We start from the raw sequence: 20176 nt of genomic DNA on the forward strand, positions 1-20176 counted from the left end.
GCCTGAAGAGCTGCTGGGACCTATAGCAACTTCGAGGAAAGACGTCTGGACAGACAGCTAGAATCTGACCTGACGTTTTCTGCCTCTGCAGCTTAAAACTGTGTGACCTTGATCAAATGCAATTCTCCACCTGGACCCTCTCCCTGAGAGTCCTGAACGCACATGGTTATTGGGGGCAATCTCATCAGACAATAATGAGAGAGGTCTTTGCCTTTTTGAGGGAGCATGCCATGCAGAGAACACTGGGGCTCACCAGCAGTCTGATTTCTTTTCTTTTTTCTGGATACATAGCTAAACTTCATCCCACCTCTCTTGCTCTTAAGGTAGAGCCCAGAGGGGGTGGGTAGAAGTGATTTATTTTTCTTTGCATGGAACTCTCTCCCCTGTTGTGGCAACTTTGGAGGTCACATGTTGGAGATGGCAGTGTCACGGATGAGAGGAGGTTGGGCCCTGAATCACCATGAAGAAGGCTGCCCTCTGAACACTTGATTAGACTGGAAAGTGAATAAGAAGTAAGTCTCAAATTTACATTGCTTAATGATAAAGCTGTGCTTGTTATAGATATAGATGATACCTACCCTGGCTAATATAACTGCCAATACAACCCAGCAGACTATGAGAAGAACAAACGAATGAGCACTGCTCTTTTCCTCTCCCAGCCTCTCATCTCTATCCATCTGCTCTCAACAGAGTCCAAAGAGAATACTCAACAATTATTGAGAATTTTCATTTTTGTGCTTCTTTATTCAATATGATTTGATTCCAAAATCTATCACCCCCCCGCATCCATTAGATCACCATTCCTATTTGGAATAAACCTATGGTTGAACCCAATTTCTTGAACTTACTCTATGCGACCTTGGGAAGGTCATATTACAGCTGAAGAAAATGACACTCTGAGAGGGAAAGTGGAACTAAGAACCTATGTAATTGGATTATTGTAAAGATTAAATGAAATCCCACATGTGGAGCACCTAGCACAGAGCCTGTTACATAGAAAGTACTCAATCAATGTCAGTTCCAACATTCCTCATTCTCCCTGAAGAGCGAAGATCTTTGATTCCTGTCAAAGGAATCACTGAGCACAGGGAATCATAAAAGGATTGGGGAGAAGTATGTAGGAATTTCCTGTTCCCTTCATCCTAATGTAGTCCATTAAAAACCTCATTTTTTGAGGTACCTCAGACTGGAAGCAGGGCTGTTTTTTTTTTAGACTTGGTTCTTTGGATACATAGTTGCTCTTCTTCTTTGGGTTTCAGTTTCTCTTCAGAATGGCAGGGTTTTGCTAAATGACCTCCCAGAGCCCTCCAGCTCTGCCAGTGTGGAATTCCAAGTTAATGTGAGAAGACTGAAAGACTGCGGAGAGGCGTCAAGGATGGGGAATGGGCTGGAACGGAGGCTTAGCTGTATCATATAACGTGTCCCAGAGGACATAATCCATGCTCCAAGGTCATACAGAGAAGATTTACAGTCTTGGAGTCCATAAATAATCACTGGATGGTAGAGTCCTTTAAATATCCAATGACTTTGGATGCCCCAATAAGGGAGAAAACCCATCCTTCTTAGAAACTTGAATGTTAGTGTGGAGTTTCGTAGGATTGGATTCAGGCTTGCTTTCTTTTCCTTTTCTTGTCTTTTCTTCTTCCCCTTCCTCCTCTTCCCCTTCTGGTTCTTCCTTCTTTTCTTTTCCTCTCCCCTACCCCCTTTCTCTTCAAGCTCTTTTCCTCCCCCTCCTCTCCCAGTCCTGGTTTACTATTCACAAAGACTTTCCCATTTTTCAAGAACTTAGCTTCTTTCACTTCTCTTTTTGATGCATCCATTTTATTATTTGAGCTTCCAAACCAACTTGTGTATATTTCTTCCATCTTCTATTTAGCATTAGCCATCTCTTCAGAAAGTACAAGGAGATAATTGGTCACTTTTTGATTAAACAATTTTGGTGACTTAATAATAACACTGATAACAGAGTGATGTGTTTATAAATTCAAGAGAGATTGTCAGGCGCCATAATTTTAACTACTACTGCAGGCAGTTAAAGTTATTGCAGAAAGTGGTTATGGGGATAGGCAATTCTGAGAAATTCTGGGGAAAAACAAGTTGAAGACAAATAGGCTCTTTTCAATGCTGTTTATAGTTTTTAGGATAATTATGACTTCCAAGTTTTCGGGGACAAAATCATTAACTCTGACATTCTAATCAACCTTGAAATTAACTCCAATCTGAAACTTTAGCCACTGAACAGACATTTTTTTGATGTGCAATCATTTGCTTTTTTCCTTTGGAGTAGAAAATTAAGAGCACAATTTGGGATCATATGGAGAGTGTTACCATAGCATTTGATTCCCAAGGTAGCCTTAATTACAATTACAGGGACACAATTACAGGAAAATAGAGATTTCACCTCTTTAAGCCTACTTCTTTTGCTTCTGCTTAATATATACAGGTTCAATATTTTGACTAGAAACCACAACACTCCAAATTCTTAGCACAGTGCCCAGAACAGGTTTTGTACTAAAAAGTCAAATGACTTTATTTTCTTAGCCACCCTGCAGCCTAAGTATCACTATGGCCATTTAGAGATGAGATTGCAGTAGCTTTGAACTTCATAGTGATTTTTGGTTTGTCTGATTCCAAACTTCTCTTTTCACACTTGCACCTAGAATTTTTTTTCTACTTACTATTGCTTTGGTTACCAATGTCTTTCTTTCCTCGTGGAACACAAAAATTTAAAGGGAATAAAACTTTGAATAAAGGAAATAAAATTATGTAAATTTTCATTTTTCATTGATAAAGCATGTTATGGTTTCATTCAGTCATTTCCAATAAATTGCTATCCTCATTCTTGAATTATCACAATTTTAGCATTTTTTTTTTATTTTTATTTTTTTTTACGTTCTGAATCTCCTACTCTATGACTGTAAGCTCCTCCAGGAAAAACATCATCTCTATTTTGTTTGCTATTTTCTATCCAGTGAGGAGCCCAATGACTGACATCTGGTGGGTGCTCACATACCTACTATGTGATTGCCCTTAACTGATATTTAATCGGTGCTGTCTACGCATAATCATACAATACTGCAAGACCCTAGGGCACTGATGTAGATGGGGAGAGAAGATTAGAACTGGGAACAAATAGTTAGTGATAGAAGACACTGAAGGCCAAGGGATCAGTGGGTGGGTATTTGGGCTCATCTGTCATGGCCTCAAAACCTTCCTCATTATGGTGGAAAATGATGAAGAGGACTGTGCTAGATATTCCCTGCTTATCCCTACAGATCTACTCTTTGATTCTTTCTGTGCCCTGGAGTCTGACTTCTATGGAATGTATCATGGAGGCTCTTTGTCCTTTGCTTTCCAGTTGAGTGTAGCCAGTAAGTGCTGGCAGGATATTGGAGGGCAGAAAAGAGAGAGGGGTGAGTCTCCTCTATGACAGCCACACCTGTTGGGCAGCCCCTACCCCTGTCCCTCAGCCTCACTAAGCTCTGGTAATGCTGGTCCCTCTCCTGGCCCCATTAGCTATTGGGGTAGCAACAGCTTTTTGCAATGTCAGTCTCTGGGTACATTACTGTCCCTCATTGGTCCCCTCAGTGCTGTCCACATCTCTGTAAACAATCTCTTCATTAAGTTTTCTTCAGTTAAATGCATGGAAAGTTCTGTTCCTTGCCAGGACACTGACCAATAAAAGGAACCTTGGCCTGTATAATTGCATTAACATGGGCTGGCCAAGCATAGCCTCTCTATTGCTATTTGCTTAAGTGAGGACACGTTTGCTGAAGTGAGGGGAAGTGAGCAGAGGCTAATGGTCTGGCATCATAGCTCTGAAGCCCTCACTCTATTATTTACTCATTCACTTATTCATTCAGTTATTCAATTAGTCAATGAATATTTCCTGGGTGGTCACTATATGTCAGGCACTCTTCCAAGCTCTGAAGTTTTGTTGTGAATAAAACTGACAACATTAGCCAGGTGACTGGACTTTATATTCTAACTATAGAAGGCAGGTATTTATTTATTTATTTATTTATTTATTTATTTATTTATTTATTTATTTATATCTCAGGTGGGGATATAATCTATGAAGCAGAAGAGGATAAAGAGCAGGACTAGATGGCCCTACATTTGCTTTAAAAATTAGCCCCCAGAGCAAATACTTCTGGCTAGTATTTAGGTCACTTAAGTCACAACTCTTCGAGGGTGAAGTCCTGTGGTTCCCTTTCTTGCTATTGAAAAGGCTGTTGGTGTCCATCTTAGATTGCCAATACTAATCCCAACAAATTTAATCTGGGTCACAGCCTAATGATGTATATGCTTTTTTTCCATGAGCAAAGTCAAGTTTTCCTATAATCCTGGACTGAATTTTACATGGGCCGGTGGTCAGCTGAAGAAGAGGATCTCACATTATATACTCAGAATGTCAGATCCAGAAAACAAACATAATGGATGGGAAGTGGCTGACAGAACATCTAGCACAGAATACATATTGAGGGATGTTATTATTTAATCCTCATATCAACCTACAAGGTAGGTGAGAATTACTGTACCTTTCTTATGGGTGACAAAAATAAGGCTCAAGAAGATTCAGAAGAAAGGATATAAAAAAGAAAAAATTTGAAATAAGATACAAGTGACAGATGATGCTAATATAAGTACACACCATGGACACATTCATAACTGTGTTCAGTTCCCTATAAACTTCACAAAACACCACTTTTGTTTTGTTCCCACACAAGTTAGCATCTTAGTATTTAAAGGAGTAAAAATACCACATGGGGGTGGCCATCTTGTGTGTTGGAGTGATGGTCAATTTGCATATTACCTCTTTATTATATAAGATAATAACTGAATCATGCTGTTTTTATTCACTTGCATTGATCTTCCTTTGCTTGTTATTTATGCTAGTGAGATTGATTCATGTCATGTGTGACAGTAGTTTCCTATTTTACCTTGCTTTACAGTTTTCCACTGTGTGTCTGTTGACATTGGGTCATTTCCAGGTTTTGGCTATTATGATAATGTTGCTGTGATTTTTCCTGGACATGCTGTTCATTGCACAAATTGACAGAAATTTTGTTAGGTGTATGTCTGAGTATTGACTCACTTGATCATGGACTGTGAAGTTTTTCAGTCTTAAAAAATCCTGCCAGTTTTCAAAGTTGTTGAGCCAGTTTATACCATTACCAACAGTGTCTAAAAGTTCCAGTTGCTCCACACTCTTGAGGATGTTTGGTATTGTCAGGGTTTTTTAACATTAAAATAATTTAATAATTCTTGTGGATACTTAATGGTATCTCATTGTGGTTTTGATTTACATTTCCCTGATGGATAATAATGTTAAACATGTGCTAATTGGCCATTTGGATATTCTCTTCCATGAAATGCTTCTTCAAGTCTTTTTAAAAATATATATATTTTTATTGATTTGAGAGGAAGGGAGAGGGAGAGAGAGATAGAAACATCAATATTGAGAGAGAATCATTGATCACTGCCTCCTGCCTTGAGCCCACAACCTGGGCATGTGCCCTGTCTGGGAATCAAACTGTGACCTTCTGGTTCATAGGTTGATGCTCAACCACTAAACCACACCTGCTGGGCAAATCTTTTGACTATTAAAAATTTGTCTTATGTGTCTAATTCTTATGGATTTATAGGAGTTTTTTAAAATTTTTTTGTAATGAATTTTTTTGGGGGGATATATTGTTACAACATCTTTTTCTACACTTGCCTTTTCATTGTTCCAGTGGTATCTTTGGATGAACAGAAGTTTTTAACATTAATAAAATCAAATATATGAACCTTTTCTTAATTAGTTAGTGTGTTTTGTGTTCTATTTAGGAAATGCTTGCCTACCTAAGCCATGAAGATATGCTATTATGTTACCTTCTAGAGGTTTTATTTTATTTTATTTTTGTCTGTCACACTTAGGTCTATAATTCATCTGGAATTGAATTTTGTGGGTGTTGGGGTTCAAGGGTCATTTTTCTCTGTATTAGTACCCAATTAATTCAGCATCAATTACTGAAAACACCATTCATTCTAACCTGCACTGCAGGCATTTTTTGATATACGTCAGTTGACTGTGTATGTGTGCATCTGTTTCTGAAATTTTATTTTGTTCCGTTGGTTGTTTATTTCTGCATCAATATTACACTTGTTTAAATTAATCTAGATTTATAGTAAGTCTTGAAATCTAGTAGTATAAGCACTTCAGTTTTATTCTCTTTTCCCACACTATGTTTGTTGGGTTTGGCTTTTTGCATCTCCACATAAACTTTAGAATTAGCTTATAGAATTCCAAGAGGTGAGTTTTGTCTGCACTCTACCCAAATCCCCTTAGATTCCTTTTACTCTTTTGTGTCTGCCCTCCCCTCTTAGCTTCTGTGTGTTTTACTTCCTACAGCCTACACCTGTGATTCTCTTTGAAGAACCCTCTGAAAGCTACTGGAGCCACTTGGCCCAAATGTATGGAGAGCTGGAAATGCCTGGGAGTTTATGTTCTCCTGGGGCAGATCTTAGCAATGACTCAATGGTACATGGTATGAAAACCCAGATTATTTGCCTAGAAGAGGGAAAGCTTTGAGGTGTAAGTTACTCTCCAGAACTTCCTTTTAGGATCCTTAAATCAAACCTTTACTTGCTTTCCTCTCTTTCAAAGTTTTACTTATCCATTTCCTGATCAATTTCTTCTGAGACCATTTTTTTAAAATAAATCCTTGTACAAAAATCCTCATCTCAGGATCTACATCTGGGTGATCCAAGCTAAGATATTACAGACAAATGTTGCTGGGATTTTGATTGGGATTGCACTGAATGTATAGATCAGTCTGGGGACAACTGACAAAATTACAGTATTGAGTCTTCCAGTCCATGAACATGGCATGTCCTTCAATTTAAGCAGGTCTTATTTGATTTCTCTCAGGAATTTTTGTTTGTTTGTTTTGTTTTCTACATGCAAGTTTTGCAAATCTTTTTTTAGATTAATTCCTATGTTTTTATTGTTTCTTGAAGCAATTGTAAATAATATTTAAAAAATTTTAAATGATATTGACCTTCTGGATTTAGTGGTCTTATTAAATTATAATAATTTGTCCGTAGATTGTTTTAGATTTTCTACATATAACATTAATGTCATCTGTGTATAATAGCAGTCTTATTTATTCCTTTCCTATTCTTGTATTTTCTCCTCCCCTCTTAACTTATTGCACTGGCTAAGGCCTCCAGGACAACATTCATAGAAATATCAATAGTGCAAACTGTAAATTACACTCCAATGGATTCCATGGCCACGTGATTTCCTCAGCTTAACTTTTTAGTTGAGAAGTATTACAGGAATAAAATATTATCTCATGTATAACAAACATAAATTTTATACATTCATAAAAATTTGGCATGCTACCTATGAAAGGTATGTAACATATCTATTGTCACTTGAGAACCACTGACTTAGTGTTTTTATCAATTAGTGTATTAACCATCATATTTAACAATCAGTATAATGTGCAGAGATTAGGGGTGAGGCTAAATTTAGTTGTTCAATTTTGATAATATTAAATTCAGCATTCAACATTCTTGTCTGGCCAACCTTCTCCACAATTTCCCAAGAGAACTACACAAATGATGTATGATGATGTAGAATGAGGAGCAAGGAATTTTACATTCCCAGGATTCTATTCCCTGATTTAGGACCTCTTCCAAAAAGAGTCCTTCATTGACATGCTCAAATGAACTCAGCTGAGTGACCTGTAAGTTCACTTTCATATCACTTATTACACTTGTGTTTTATCATTATTTGTTCAGCAACTTCCCCAGGAGCTGTTATACCATGGGTCATGCTTATCTTACTTGTTCAGTGCTCAATCCTAAGATCCTAGGAAGTACCTCATGTCAATCTACTACTTATTGACTCGTAACTAGGATGGCAGAGTTAGATGTCTAAAATGATACTCCATCGATGTGACACAAAGCCCTGATTCACTCATTTATTGTTCAATCATTCAATATTTATTCGAGGATATGCTACCTACCAGGACCTGTGTTTTTTATCCAATATTTCATTTAGTTCTTCCAACATTCCTACAGTAGATATTATTATCCCTATAGATGGGTAAATTTGGACTAAGGTGTGGCAGAGCTCATATCCATTCAAATCTGTTTGAATCCAAAATGTTGTTTTATCAGAAAACTAATTCAGGCTAAAAGAATATGATAGAGAGAAAGCCTATGGGGGCATGGTCACTGCTTTGGAAGATTTTAATGGCTGGGATATGGCACTAGGAGCAACTGTTACCTATGGCTTTAAAAAGCAAAACTGGTACCTGTCAGTTAGAAGCTCCATATTTCCAGAAAAAGAATAGGAAAAAATTTCTGGTGAGAATAACTGTCCAAAGGAGAAAGGTCAGCTTTAGTGCTATGAGCTACTTGTTATTCTGGGACAGACCCAGTCTTAAGGTATAAATACCATGGTTACTGTGATGCCACCTTGCCTTTTAGGAGCTCATTGTCTTGAAATGAAACAGCACATTGTGCCCTAATTAGTCATTTAATTGTTTACTGCTTGACAGTGAAGCCCAAGGTACTACGGAGGCATAGAAATGGGAACACCTGATAACTCCTTCTCTGCAGAGCCTTCCTGGAGAAATCTGGATGTGGTTATAGAAAAAGAAGGAGAGTTCTAGGTGGAGAAGAACAGAATGGAATGGCATGAAGAAGTCCAGATGCCTAAAGAGCCTGTAGAGTGTATCTGAACAAAATGCTAGTAACTTTGGGTGAAAAGTTAGCATGAAATGCTGGGCAATGACCTGGATGAGCAGGCATCAGATAATAAAGAACCTCAAAAGACCTCTGAGGAGCTGGGATTTCTTTTTGTGATTCATTGTGAAGTTTTAAGCTGAGGCTTGCCCATTAGCTGCCCACCCGTCTCCACTATGCCTTCCTGTGTCTCTTACATTGTCCTCCTTCTGGCCCCAGTGTGGAAAACTGTTAATTAATGATGAAAACCATTCTGCTCTCCAGGCCTGTAAAGGCTTCCTGGGAGCAATTTGCAAAAGAACGCCTGACTGTTGCTGTCAGCAGTTCCTTGACCCCTGAGTAACAGGAATCCTGGTCCTTAGGCAGTTCCCCCATCTCCTGAGTGTGTCTGCCTCAGCCACACTCAGAGAATCTCCTCACTGGGGCCTGGTGCTCAGTGTCCCAGATCCATCCAGGCCTGGAAGCCATCAGAGACACAGGGAATTAGATGTGTCAGGCAGAGAGGGGCAGGACCTTGAGGGCTGGGACAGTTTCCACATAATTATTTGGCTCCCAGCACTGTTTGTGGAAAAAAGAAATTGTTTTTGCAGAGGAGGCACCCCACACACTCCCACCTTTTATTATTATTATTTTTGCACAGGTCATTTTTGTATTGATCTCTGTTTATGATTTTGAAAATATGTCATAGGCCAGTTTGTTTCTTAGCTGTAGTACCAATGAATTATACCAATATGGTGCAAATCCCCTTCTGGCTAACTTGTCTAAGCATTCAGTAATAGGCTACCTCTGTGTGAGGAAAGGAAAGGGGAAGAAGGTTCAGATGTTTGGGGCAAATATTGGAGGGCACATGAGAACTCAAATGTGTTATTTGGATAGGCCTTTCAAGTTTGTGGATATTTATTTAATTGGATAAATCTCCTTAGCAAGAAACCTCAGGAGTTAGGAAGAATTTCTCTTCCTTCCCACCCTCCCCCCAGCCATTCTCCACTCCCATCTAATTGGTAACTGTGATAGTTATTCTTCACGTATACACCCCACCCGCAGACCCATATTTCATCCTTCTCTGACCGGCTGTTGACCCAAAAAGGTTGACAGCTATAGACCCCAGGATCCAAGCTCTCCTAACCTCTGGCTTCCAGTTGGGTTCGGCCAGTGATAGGCACTGGCATGAGATTAGAGTGGAAGGGAAGATAGGCTGGGTATGTTATTCCCTTGCCTCTCCCCGAAGCCTGGCCATGGTCTGTAGAAGCTATGTTCCTGACTATAGCTATAGCTCCTGTTGGGTTGACCATCTTCTTTGGCTTCTGATTTCTCTGGGCTCTGGTAATACTATTCCTTTTCCTTGTCCCCTCAGATCTGCAGGTGGCAATGCCTTTTTTCTATTGAGTGTGCTGGTTCCCTTAACCTTGCCCATACCTCCTAAGAAGGCCTTTTATTAAGCTTTCTTGGATTAAATCCTTGTAAGTGTGCCTCTTGTGTCCTGCCAGAACTAGAGTGAAAAAGTGGCCAAGATATTTAATTTTATTTCCCTAGGATCTTTCTCTCCCCCCCCCCCCCGCCCCGCCCCCCACCTCCACTGATGACTGTCCTCATTTCTGGGTTGGATTTGTGTGATAGCCACCTTCCTCCCTGCCTCCAATCTGGCCAGCTTCCTTTGATCTCATACTACAGTCAGACAATTTCCTAAAAGCATACTCAAGCATGCTACTTTCCAACTTACAATCCTTTTATGACTCCACTTCTCTTCAGATCAAAGCCAAACTCTCTGCTTGCTTACAAAGCACTCCATGGTATGGCCTCAGCCAGCTTCTCCAACATGCCACTCCCTCTCATGGGCTCTATGCTCCAGCTATGAGGAAACACTAGTCTTATTCTGGACCCATCTAGCATTCTTCTGCTTGTTCAAGAAAATAGTTGTACAAGTAATATATTTATTGAGCATATACTATATACCAGGTACCAAGCTAAGGGTTTTTTTAAAATGGGTAATTCAACTTAACTCTCACAGAAACCCTATATAACATATGCTATTATAGTCTCTATTTTACAGTTGGGGAACCCAGGGAATAGATCTATGAAGGCATGTGCCATGCTCATCAGCTAGGAGGTGGTGGAGACAGGTTTCAAATCCAGGCAGCCCAGCTCCAGAGGGCACACTGCAGTCAATGAGCGCTTGAGCACCAAATCTTCTTTCAGATTCTAGTTCATTGGCCACCTCTCCTGAGAAGTTGCTCCTCATGTCCTCCAGTTGAACTCATTCCCTCCTCCGGTTTTCTATAACATTTTGTTCCTCAACTCAACCCAATGTACTGTACTGCAGCTATTGGTTTCCATGTCTGTGGATGGTGCCCCCATGGACTGTGAGAAGGCTTCTTAAGGAAGATTATCTGCTTCCTGTCAGTGGCAGGTGCTGGGCACACTGTTTGTATTTAATAATTGGGGAATGAGTGGGTGAATGAATACTTTCAAAGTAGGGCCATAAACCTCAAGCCCCATGTCAGTGTATATCAGAAAAGAGAAGGTCAAATACAGAGATCTCAGAGATTGTTCAAATGTTGAAATTAATTGAAATGCATTGAGAACCTACCATAGTGTAAACATAAGTCTCTGTGTCTAGCATTTTCTTTACCATCACATGGAGGTATCAGAGCAGAGGGACTGCTGACATTTATGTGAAAAATAACTAGTTTACTTAATTTTCTTAATGCTATTAGAGTGATGTTGACACAATTATCTCTGAGAGCATTCTCATGTTATAAATCTGGATATCGAAGCTTAGAGAGGTGGTGTAGTTGAATGAAGCATGGGGCAACTTGTAGGAATCATGAGGCAGGGTTGGAACCCAGTTCTGTCTGACTCTGGAGCCCATGCTCTCTCCTCTAAACCAGTGTTAGTGTTGTCTAGGAGATGTCCTGCAATGATGGAAATGTTGAGCACTGCAATAGAAATGAGCCCCCCTGTGGCTAGTGAGCATTTAAAATGTGGCCAGTACAACAAAGGAACTGAATTTTTAATTCTATGTAACTTTAAATAATCACTCGTGGCTAGTAGTTACCATAGTAGACAGCTTAACTTACACCATTTAAATTAACTAAGACAAGGACTCAATTACATACATCCCCATCTCTCTTTGTTTCTCTCCCATCCCTCTCCTTTTTACTCACTTTCTTTTTTTTTTCAAAGAGGAAGGGAGAGGGAGAGAGAGATGGACATATCAATGATGGGAGAGAATCACTAATCGGCTGCCTCCTGCACACCCCACACAGTGGATTGAGCCCAAAACCCAGGGATGTGCCCTTGACTGGAATGGATCCCAGGACCCTTCATTCTGTAGGCAGACGCTCTGAGCCAAACTGGCTAGGGCCTTCTTTCTAACTTGCATTGGTGACTGAGAACCAACCATGCAGAAGGCCATGAGTTGATGTGGGGCGAGTGGGACAAGCATGATCTGACCCTGTGCCTGCTCTGGCTTCTGTTCAAGGTAGGGAGATTAGACTTGTGCATAAATAACTAAAACACAAAGTTGAAAGCTTAATGTTCTAAGTGTCTTATGAGAGGAGCATATAAGAAGTGAAGGGATAAGAAAACTCACCCTGTCTCTTTATAAGGCTGACAGTGGTGGGTGGGTTGGTATGCAATAACTGATGTGAATGTTTTTTTAACAGTAATGGGCGTTAGAAATTGTCATGCATGCTGATGATACAAGCCATCAAAACCAACATTGTCATAATCTTGTGAGTTGATAATATTCTAAGGACCTGCCTCTATGATCTCACTGGATCTTCACAAGGCCACTTAGGCAGGTTCCCATCCCCGTCCTGAGGTGTAGAAAGGGGTGCTCAGAAAGGGTAAGTACCTGCCTAAGTACAGACAGCTGATTGAAACAGAGGCTGGGGTGCAGCCCCAGGTTTCCTGACTCTGAAATCAGGGAGCTTTGCAATCTCCTATCTACCCTTGGCAGATTTGGGGAGTCATTAGTATCCATCCACCCTCATTACTGGCAGAGGCAAGGACCTGGGGAAATAACGGCTGAGGCTTAGGCAATTCAGCTGAAGCTAGCTGGGAGGTGCTACAGCTACACCCCTGACCCAGGCCAGGCCTGTTGGACACACCAAGGCCTTTGTCATAAGTGAGGGTGTGCCAGAGAATGAGATCAGTGGTCAGGCCCATTGTGATGTGGCCACAAACAGACCCAAATTCCACAGCCCTGCATGTTGTCCAAATGGGCAGCTTCTGAGGGACTCATCAGCATTCCTGGCATTTATTTTGGAAGGATATAAGCCCATGAGGAGAATCATAAAAAGTTGGTGATGGGAAAGGCTCAGAGGTACTTTCTAATCTTTCACCCAGCTCCCTTTTTAGGCAGATGGGAAGATCAGACCCAGAAAAGGGAAGAGAATTTGCACAGCAAAGAGTCAGTAAAGTCCCACTTCTGTTCTGTTAACCATTCCTTGACTTCCAAACCATGTCTCCAATGAGACCACTTTAGGCCTTTCTTCAGGGTTTGTTTTGAAAATTTAATACAAAAGAACACTACGGGCAAATGATTGCATAACTGCCTGTCTTTACAAAACGGCTGCCTGATGTCTGTCCACATACTCCAGAGCATCAGAGCACTAGTGGGGCCCTTGGGGCTCATCCATGTAACCCTCTATCTTACAGATAAGGAGACAGAAATCCAGATGGCTTAGTGATGTGCTCAGGTCATGTATCAAGCTGAAGTCTTAGGGGTGAGGTCTGTGTCTGTTTCTGGTGCCAGGAGCACACAATATAAAAAGCTTTGAGGGGAGGGCACATCCCAGTAGCATAAGAATCTGCCCTGAAGTTTCTGTTCAGAAGGGGAGCCTGGCCATACAGGTAACCAAAGTCCCTACCTCATTATGAACTTGGAGTCCATCTCAAAGGTTCTAATGAAAACACAGTGCAGCTTCCTGCTTCAAGGCCCAGTTTCAGGTCTGCTTCCTCCAGGAAGTTGACCCTAAGTTTTCCAACATGCACCAGTTCTCTTCATTCACTTCTTTACATTTTTTATTGTCTATCCCACTCCACTTTGATCTTCTGGACATAAACCTCCAAGAAAAGGGAATTAGCATGTTTTGAACACCTGCTTCAGGCCAGAATTTGCATGATTCTCTTATTTAAGCCTCTCAACAACCATGAAAAGGATGCTATCATCCTTCCTCGGAGGCAAGGCGCTAAGTCTCAGAGAGGAGAGGAGGCTTGCTCAAGTCCACACAGTGCACACCTCATTACTTTAGTCAGCAAAATTTTATGGCACACCTGCCAGGTACCAGGCTCTGCTCTAGGTGGGTTGAAGCCCTTTATTGCATGGAAAAGCTTAGGCACCAAGGGAAAAGGCAGAAAATAAACAAGTAAACAAATGTACTTAATGCTCTATCAGCCAGGATTGCTCATTGTTTCTGAAAACACCTTACAATTCCACTAATTTGGCTTCTACTTCTTCATCAGGAAATCTCTCTTTCTAACTTTAAGTATTGAAAGATCACAGTGTTCAGGCTCACCTCCACCAGGAAGCCTCCTCTCAGCTCTCAAGCTGAATCATAAGAATTAATATTTATTGAACCCCTATGTTGTGTCAGATAGTATTATAAGCTTGTAACATGGTTTATCAGTTCTTATCCTCACAACAAGCCAGTGAGGTCAGTACTGTTATATAAAATTTTACAGATAAGGAGACAGAGGCTCAGAAAGACTAACTTGTTCCTTATTGCCTGCTTACTAGCTGTGTCTAGTAAGTGGTAGAGCTAGGATTAGAACCTGAGCAGACTATCTCCAGAGCCCAATGCACTTAAGTATTATTCTATCCTGAGTCAGACAGAGCTCCTTCCACTTGTGAGCCATGCTGAAAGATGCTGTACGAGGTGGCCTGGTGTGAGGGGGGATCATAACAATGGTAGACACTGGTTCAGGTTTGAGCTGAAACTCAAGCAATTATGTTCTCTCTCTTGGAGTTATTATGTTTGAGGCATAGTGGGAGATTCAAATATTCACCAAATGGGATCATCTGTACACATAAATATGCTCTGGCCCAGCCCTGAGACTCAGAGTAGATGTTCAATAAATGGTTGCTCAACTGAATCTGGATAGAGTAAACATGATAGTCCTTTTCTCTCTGGCTACACCTTTGACTCTCCAACAAATTAGGTTCCCTCGGTAATCTCTAGCACTGCAACATGCTACCTCAGGAAATGAATGTATTTTTGCCTTGTTCAGTGCTTGAGTCCTCTACATATAAACTTCTTGCCAGCTGAATCACATCTTATTCACCAGTAGCTTATGCAGCATATAACTTGTACAAGACATGTGATAATTACTTAATGAATAAAAAGATCCCAAATGAAAAAGCTTTTTACATTGGAAGACCTGACTTCCTGGCCACATGGCCACAGCTGGCCTAATCTGTGTCAGGTCTTCACCTCTGTTGCCATCAATTTCTCTGTCCAAAGAATTTGGAATTGGTACTTAGAGATGGAGTCAGTTGGCCATGGGAGACAGGTCAGAGTCCTGTGAACTTTGGGGCTGTTTCAGTTACTGTGGGTATAACGCAAATTATCTTAGTGGTGTATAATGACCATTTATTATGCTCATAGATTCTGAGGGTATAAAATTCAGAGAGAGCACAGCAGGAACAAGTTGTGTCTGTTCTGCCATGTCTGAGGTCTAAGTTAGAAGATTCAATGGTTGGGGCATGGAATTACCTCAAGCTTCATTCATTCACATGGCTGACGGATGGCTGATGCTGGCTGTCAGCTGGGGGCCTTCGTTCCTTTCTATGTGGTCTCGCCACATGGGCTATTTGGGGCTCCCTCACAGCATGGTGATTAGGTTTCGAGAGTGAGTGTCCCCAGAGAGAAAGAACCAGGTAGAAGCCATAATGCCTTTTATGACTTAACCTCAGATGTCATGCAATGTCATTCATCCTATTCATCAAGGCAGTCACAAAGTCCAACTTCAATAGGAGGAGAAATAGATTCTGCCTATTTAAAAATTTTTTATTGATTTGGAGGGAGTGGAATGGAGAGGGAGAAAGAAACATTAATGTGAGTGAAACATTAATTAGCTGCTTTCTGCATGTGCCCTACCTGGGATTGAGCCTATAACCTGGGCATGTGCCTTGAATTGGAATTGAACAAGCAACCTTTCAGTGCACAGGATGATGCCCAACCAACTGAACCACACTGGCCAGGGCATATTCTGCCTATCTTTTTTTAAAAAAATAGTTTTATTGATTTCAAAGAGGAAGGAAGAGGGAGAGAGAGATAGAAACATCCATGATGAGAGAGAATCATGGGTTGGCTGCCTCCTGCAAGTCCCCCACTGGGGATCAAGCCCACAACCCAGGCATGTGCCCTTGACCGGAATTGAACCTGGGACCTTTTAGTTTGCAGGCCAATGCTCTATCCCCTGAGCCAAATCGGCTAGGGCTATTCTGCCTATTTTTTAAAAATATATGTTTTTATTGACTTCAGAGAGGAAGGGAGAGGGAAAGAAAGATAGAAACATCAATGATAAGAGATAATCATTGATTGGCTGCGTCCTGCATGCCCCCTACCTGGAATTGGGAATCAAGCCTGCAACCTGGGAATGTGCCCTGACTGGGAATCTGACCATGACCTCTAGGTCCATAGGTTGATGCTCAACCACTGAGCCACACTGGCCAGGCAGATTCTCTCTCTTGATGGGGAGTGGCCAATTTTTGAAAGAACATGTAGACTTTAAAATAAAATTTAAATTAAAAAAAATGTTGCAGTAGTCAACCTGGAAAATACAGTCTGCCACAGGTGCTGAGGCTACCATTTGCGAGGCAACCATGATGAATTATGTTCAAGTAGAAAAGTTACAGATGGATTATGGAAAAGGAACTATTGAGCAGAGCAGACATACCAAGTAATGAAGAAAGAAAATTCAGTCAGAGAGGTCAGGGTATTACAGGTTGGGTTCTCCAAAGAAGATACCAGGAGGTTAGGGTACAAGGTGTTTATTGTACCTTGAGGGGTCAAAACTTGTGAAAGGAAGTGGGAAGAAGCAATACTAGATAGAGGGATAATATGAACTGGGATAGAGGTCCAACAAAGCTTCAGGAAACACAATGTGTGTTCTGGAGAAAATTGTGTTCATCAAAGTTGTCCCTTATCAGGTTGAAATGACGACTGGGCCTTTGTATACTGCCTTGCTTAATCATGAAATGTGAGCTACTCCAGCAAGGGCATGACCTCGACCTTGGATGGAGCTGGCCTCTATAGATAGCTAAGGCAGATCTTGATGGAGCTGATAGCTGGACGCTGTGTGCTGATGCTCCTCTCAGCCAGGCAGTTAGTTTTTCCTGGAAGGAGATCTGTTTGCACATCTCTGTGTGTACCACAAGGGGGAGGACTTTCCAGTTCTCATGTGTTTTGGTTGTTGTTCAGATAGGTTCTATAAAATACTCTTCCATAGTTACAACATACAGCTCTGCATCAAGTTGAACGGATTTCCATTTTACGACCCAGTATTCCAGTCTAAGGCTCCGAGTCTCAGTTTCTCTACCTACAAAGCAAAGAGGTTGGATGGGCCTTCCAGTTTTGAAATCAGGTGATTCTTATCCACTTGGCTGCTGCCTTTTGCACAGCCAGCTCTGCAGAAAGTGGAACACAGCTCACTTGTTGTTGAGAGCGTCTTATCAGATACAGACCCAGACAGACACAGTCTGGCTTAGCTGTTCATGTGATTTATTGACCCTATTCAGAAGAAAGCACCAGGTGATAGCTGAGCTGTGGCAGTAGCCAGCTGGCTCCCAACACATTCCAGGTATAAAAAAAGAACTCATTAGGAGCGCCAATCTTGAATAATTTTGACTTCAGATGCTAGGAACCCTCAATGGCCTGAAAAGTGTTAGCAAACTCAATTCCTACCTCTGAGCCCCTTGGTTCTCCCTTTGAAAGTTACAGCAGTGCTCATGGCAGCAGATTGCTGAGGGCACTAAGGATGTGGGTGCTGGGCAGTTCCAGCAATCAGACTCTTAGCCATGACATTCTTCTTCCAAATAAATAATAAATTTGGACAACACACAATATTGGAGTTACATGAACCTAGATTAATTTCTGCGTCCATCATGTACTAATTATATATATTTAGTCAACTCTCAGTACATTTCCTCACCTTAAATATGTATCTAAAAACTATCTCACAGGCTTATTTCAAATACTGAAATAATAATGTGTTATAAAGCATTTAGCACAATGCTAGGCACATTCATAATGAATATTATTAGAGTTCAACAGAAACAGAACCTTTCAATTATCAAGACTATACTCTGTTTCAGGCACCATGATAAGTGCTAGGAGAACAAAGCTACCAAAGCATGCGTCTGGCCTCAAGGAAGTTTGGTACAGTAGGAAAGACAAAATATCAGTCTAATGCAAACTCTCCCACATCCTAGCAAAATGACTATGGACAAGTCATTTCACTTCTGTGAGTCTTAGTTTCTTGTAAAATACAGATAATTCTACTCCATTCATAGCATTATGTTGATGAGGATAGGAGATAATCTGTATATATAAAAGCCTAATATGCAAAGTGTCCCCTCAGGAGTTTGACTGGGAGACCAGGAGTTCGATCGCTTGCTATGACATGCGCTGAACACCAGGGGGTAGTGCGGAGTGAAGGAAGGCCTTGGCCAGTGGCTGGCAGCTGGCAGCCGGCAGCCAGCGGCCAGGGAAGGGAGGCCCAAGCCAACAGCCAGAAGGCCCCGATTGCCGGCCAGGCCTAGGGACCCTACCGGGTCTCTAGTGTGTGATAAGATGCCTGCACATGGCTATCATTTGTTGAGCATCTCTTATTACACTATGAGCTCTGATCTGGCCTATTGGCTTTTCCAGGGGCTACTCAGAAGAGGAAACTCCTAAACATATGAAACTTGTGGGAATTTGCCCAATCTCTTTGGCCATTTGGCTTGCTTCATACTTTCTGGGACACGTTAAAGCAGAAGCTTGAAATAATAGTGGGAGCCAGGAAATGCCAGGCTCAAGTTCATGCTTTGGCACTTTGAAGTTCAGAAAAATTAAAGTGCCATACAGTTATAGTGTCCTTATTTATTGGGGGAGTCAGGCAGCCAGGGCTTACAGTACTGATGCTACTTTTACTGTGAAACGTGACAGATGAGCCTCAGTTGGAGGCTTTAATTTCCTCATTTGTGCAATGGCTCTGGGCTATATTTCCTTCAAGGATGGTGTTGTATTCAAGCAGGTAATGTTTGTGACAAATGTAGTACAGTGCCTGACTCAACTCAAAACAACTTAGAAGAAATTTAATAAAAATGAAGCTATGAGGTAAAGAAATTAGTGCTTGGAGAGTTATTACTTTACTAGAGGCCTGATGCACGAAATTCGTGCAAGAGTAGGCCTTCCTTCCCCTGGCGGCTGGCACTCACTTCCGTCTGGCACCTGGGACCCAGGACCCGGGCTTCCCTCCGGCTGCTGGCAGGAATCCGGGACCCGGGCTTTCCTCTCAGCCCTGGCTTGGCTTCATTCGGAAGGATGTCCAGTCTCATTAGCATATTATGCTTTTATTATTATAGATTGTGACTCTTTATATTTGTGTCCTCAGTGCCTGACACATAGGAAGTGCTCAATATATATTTGTCCTATGCCCCTCCAGAGAAATGTCTTCAATTTCAAATTTCAATCCAGTTATCACTTTTAAAAAAATGCTTTTTAACTGATTTTAGAGAGGAAGGGAGAGGAGGAGAGAGAGAGAAACATCAATGATAAGACAGAATCATTGATTGAGTGCCTCCTGCACTCCCCTTGGGTATATGCCCTGACTGGGAATTGAACTGTGATCTCCTGGTTCATAGGTTGATGTTCAACCACTGAGCCACACTGGCTGGGCCAGGTATCGCTTTTGAAGATCATTTCTTTTGTGACATTTTTATTGACTTTGTTTTTCTCCCAAGGACCTTGAATCCTCTCCCTGTGGATGTAGATTATTTTTCCTGACTAGGAAACTTCAGGCAAGGTGTCCCCTAGGGAAAGTCATAAAGGAAGTGAGAATCATACTTGTTTGCAGAGATGGTGGTTGGTTTTGAGTCAGGCCTGGGCTCCCAGGTCGCACTCTTACTTGGCTCCATCACTCCAGGCTGCTTATAGCTCTGTGATTGCCTTTGGTGATTAGCGGAGAAGGAACGAGTGAGTTCCTCATGCTGACACACACACACACATGCACATGTGTAAGTTCCTAATGACTCACATCCTCTCCTAATGACAGCCGATTACCGTGGAACGCTGAACGGCTCCAGGGAGGGGCTCCAGATCAGTGCCTCTCTCAGATCCCAAACTGACCATATGGACGCAGTGACTCACTGCTCAAATGCAGCTAGAGAGAATGCCACGGTCAGTTTGGCTACCACAGACGATCTTGGAAGCTATGGGGC

The sequence above is a fragment of the Plecotus auritus genome (genome assembly GCF_963455305.1).
Source record: "Plecotus auritus genome assembly, chromosome: 2".
Taxonomy (NCBI): domain Eukaryota; kingdom Metazoa; phylum Chordata; class Mammalia; order Chiroptera; family Vespertilionidae; genus Plecotus; species Plecotus auritus.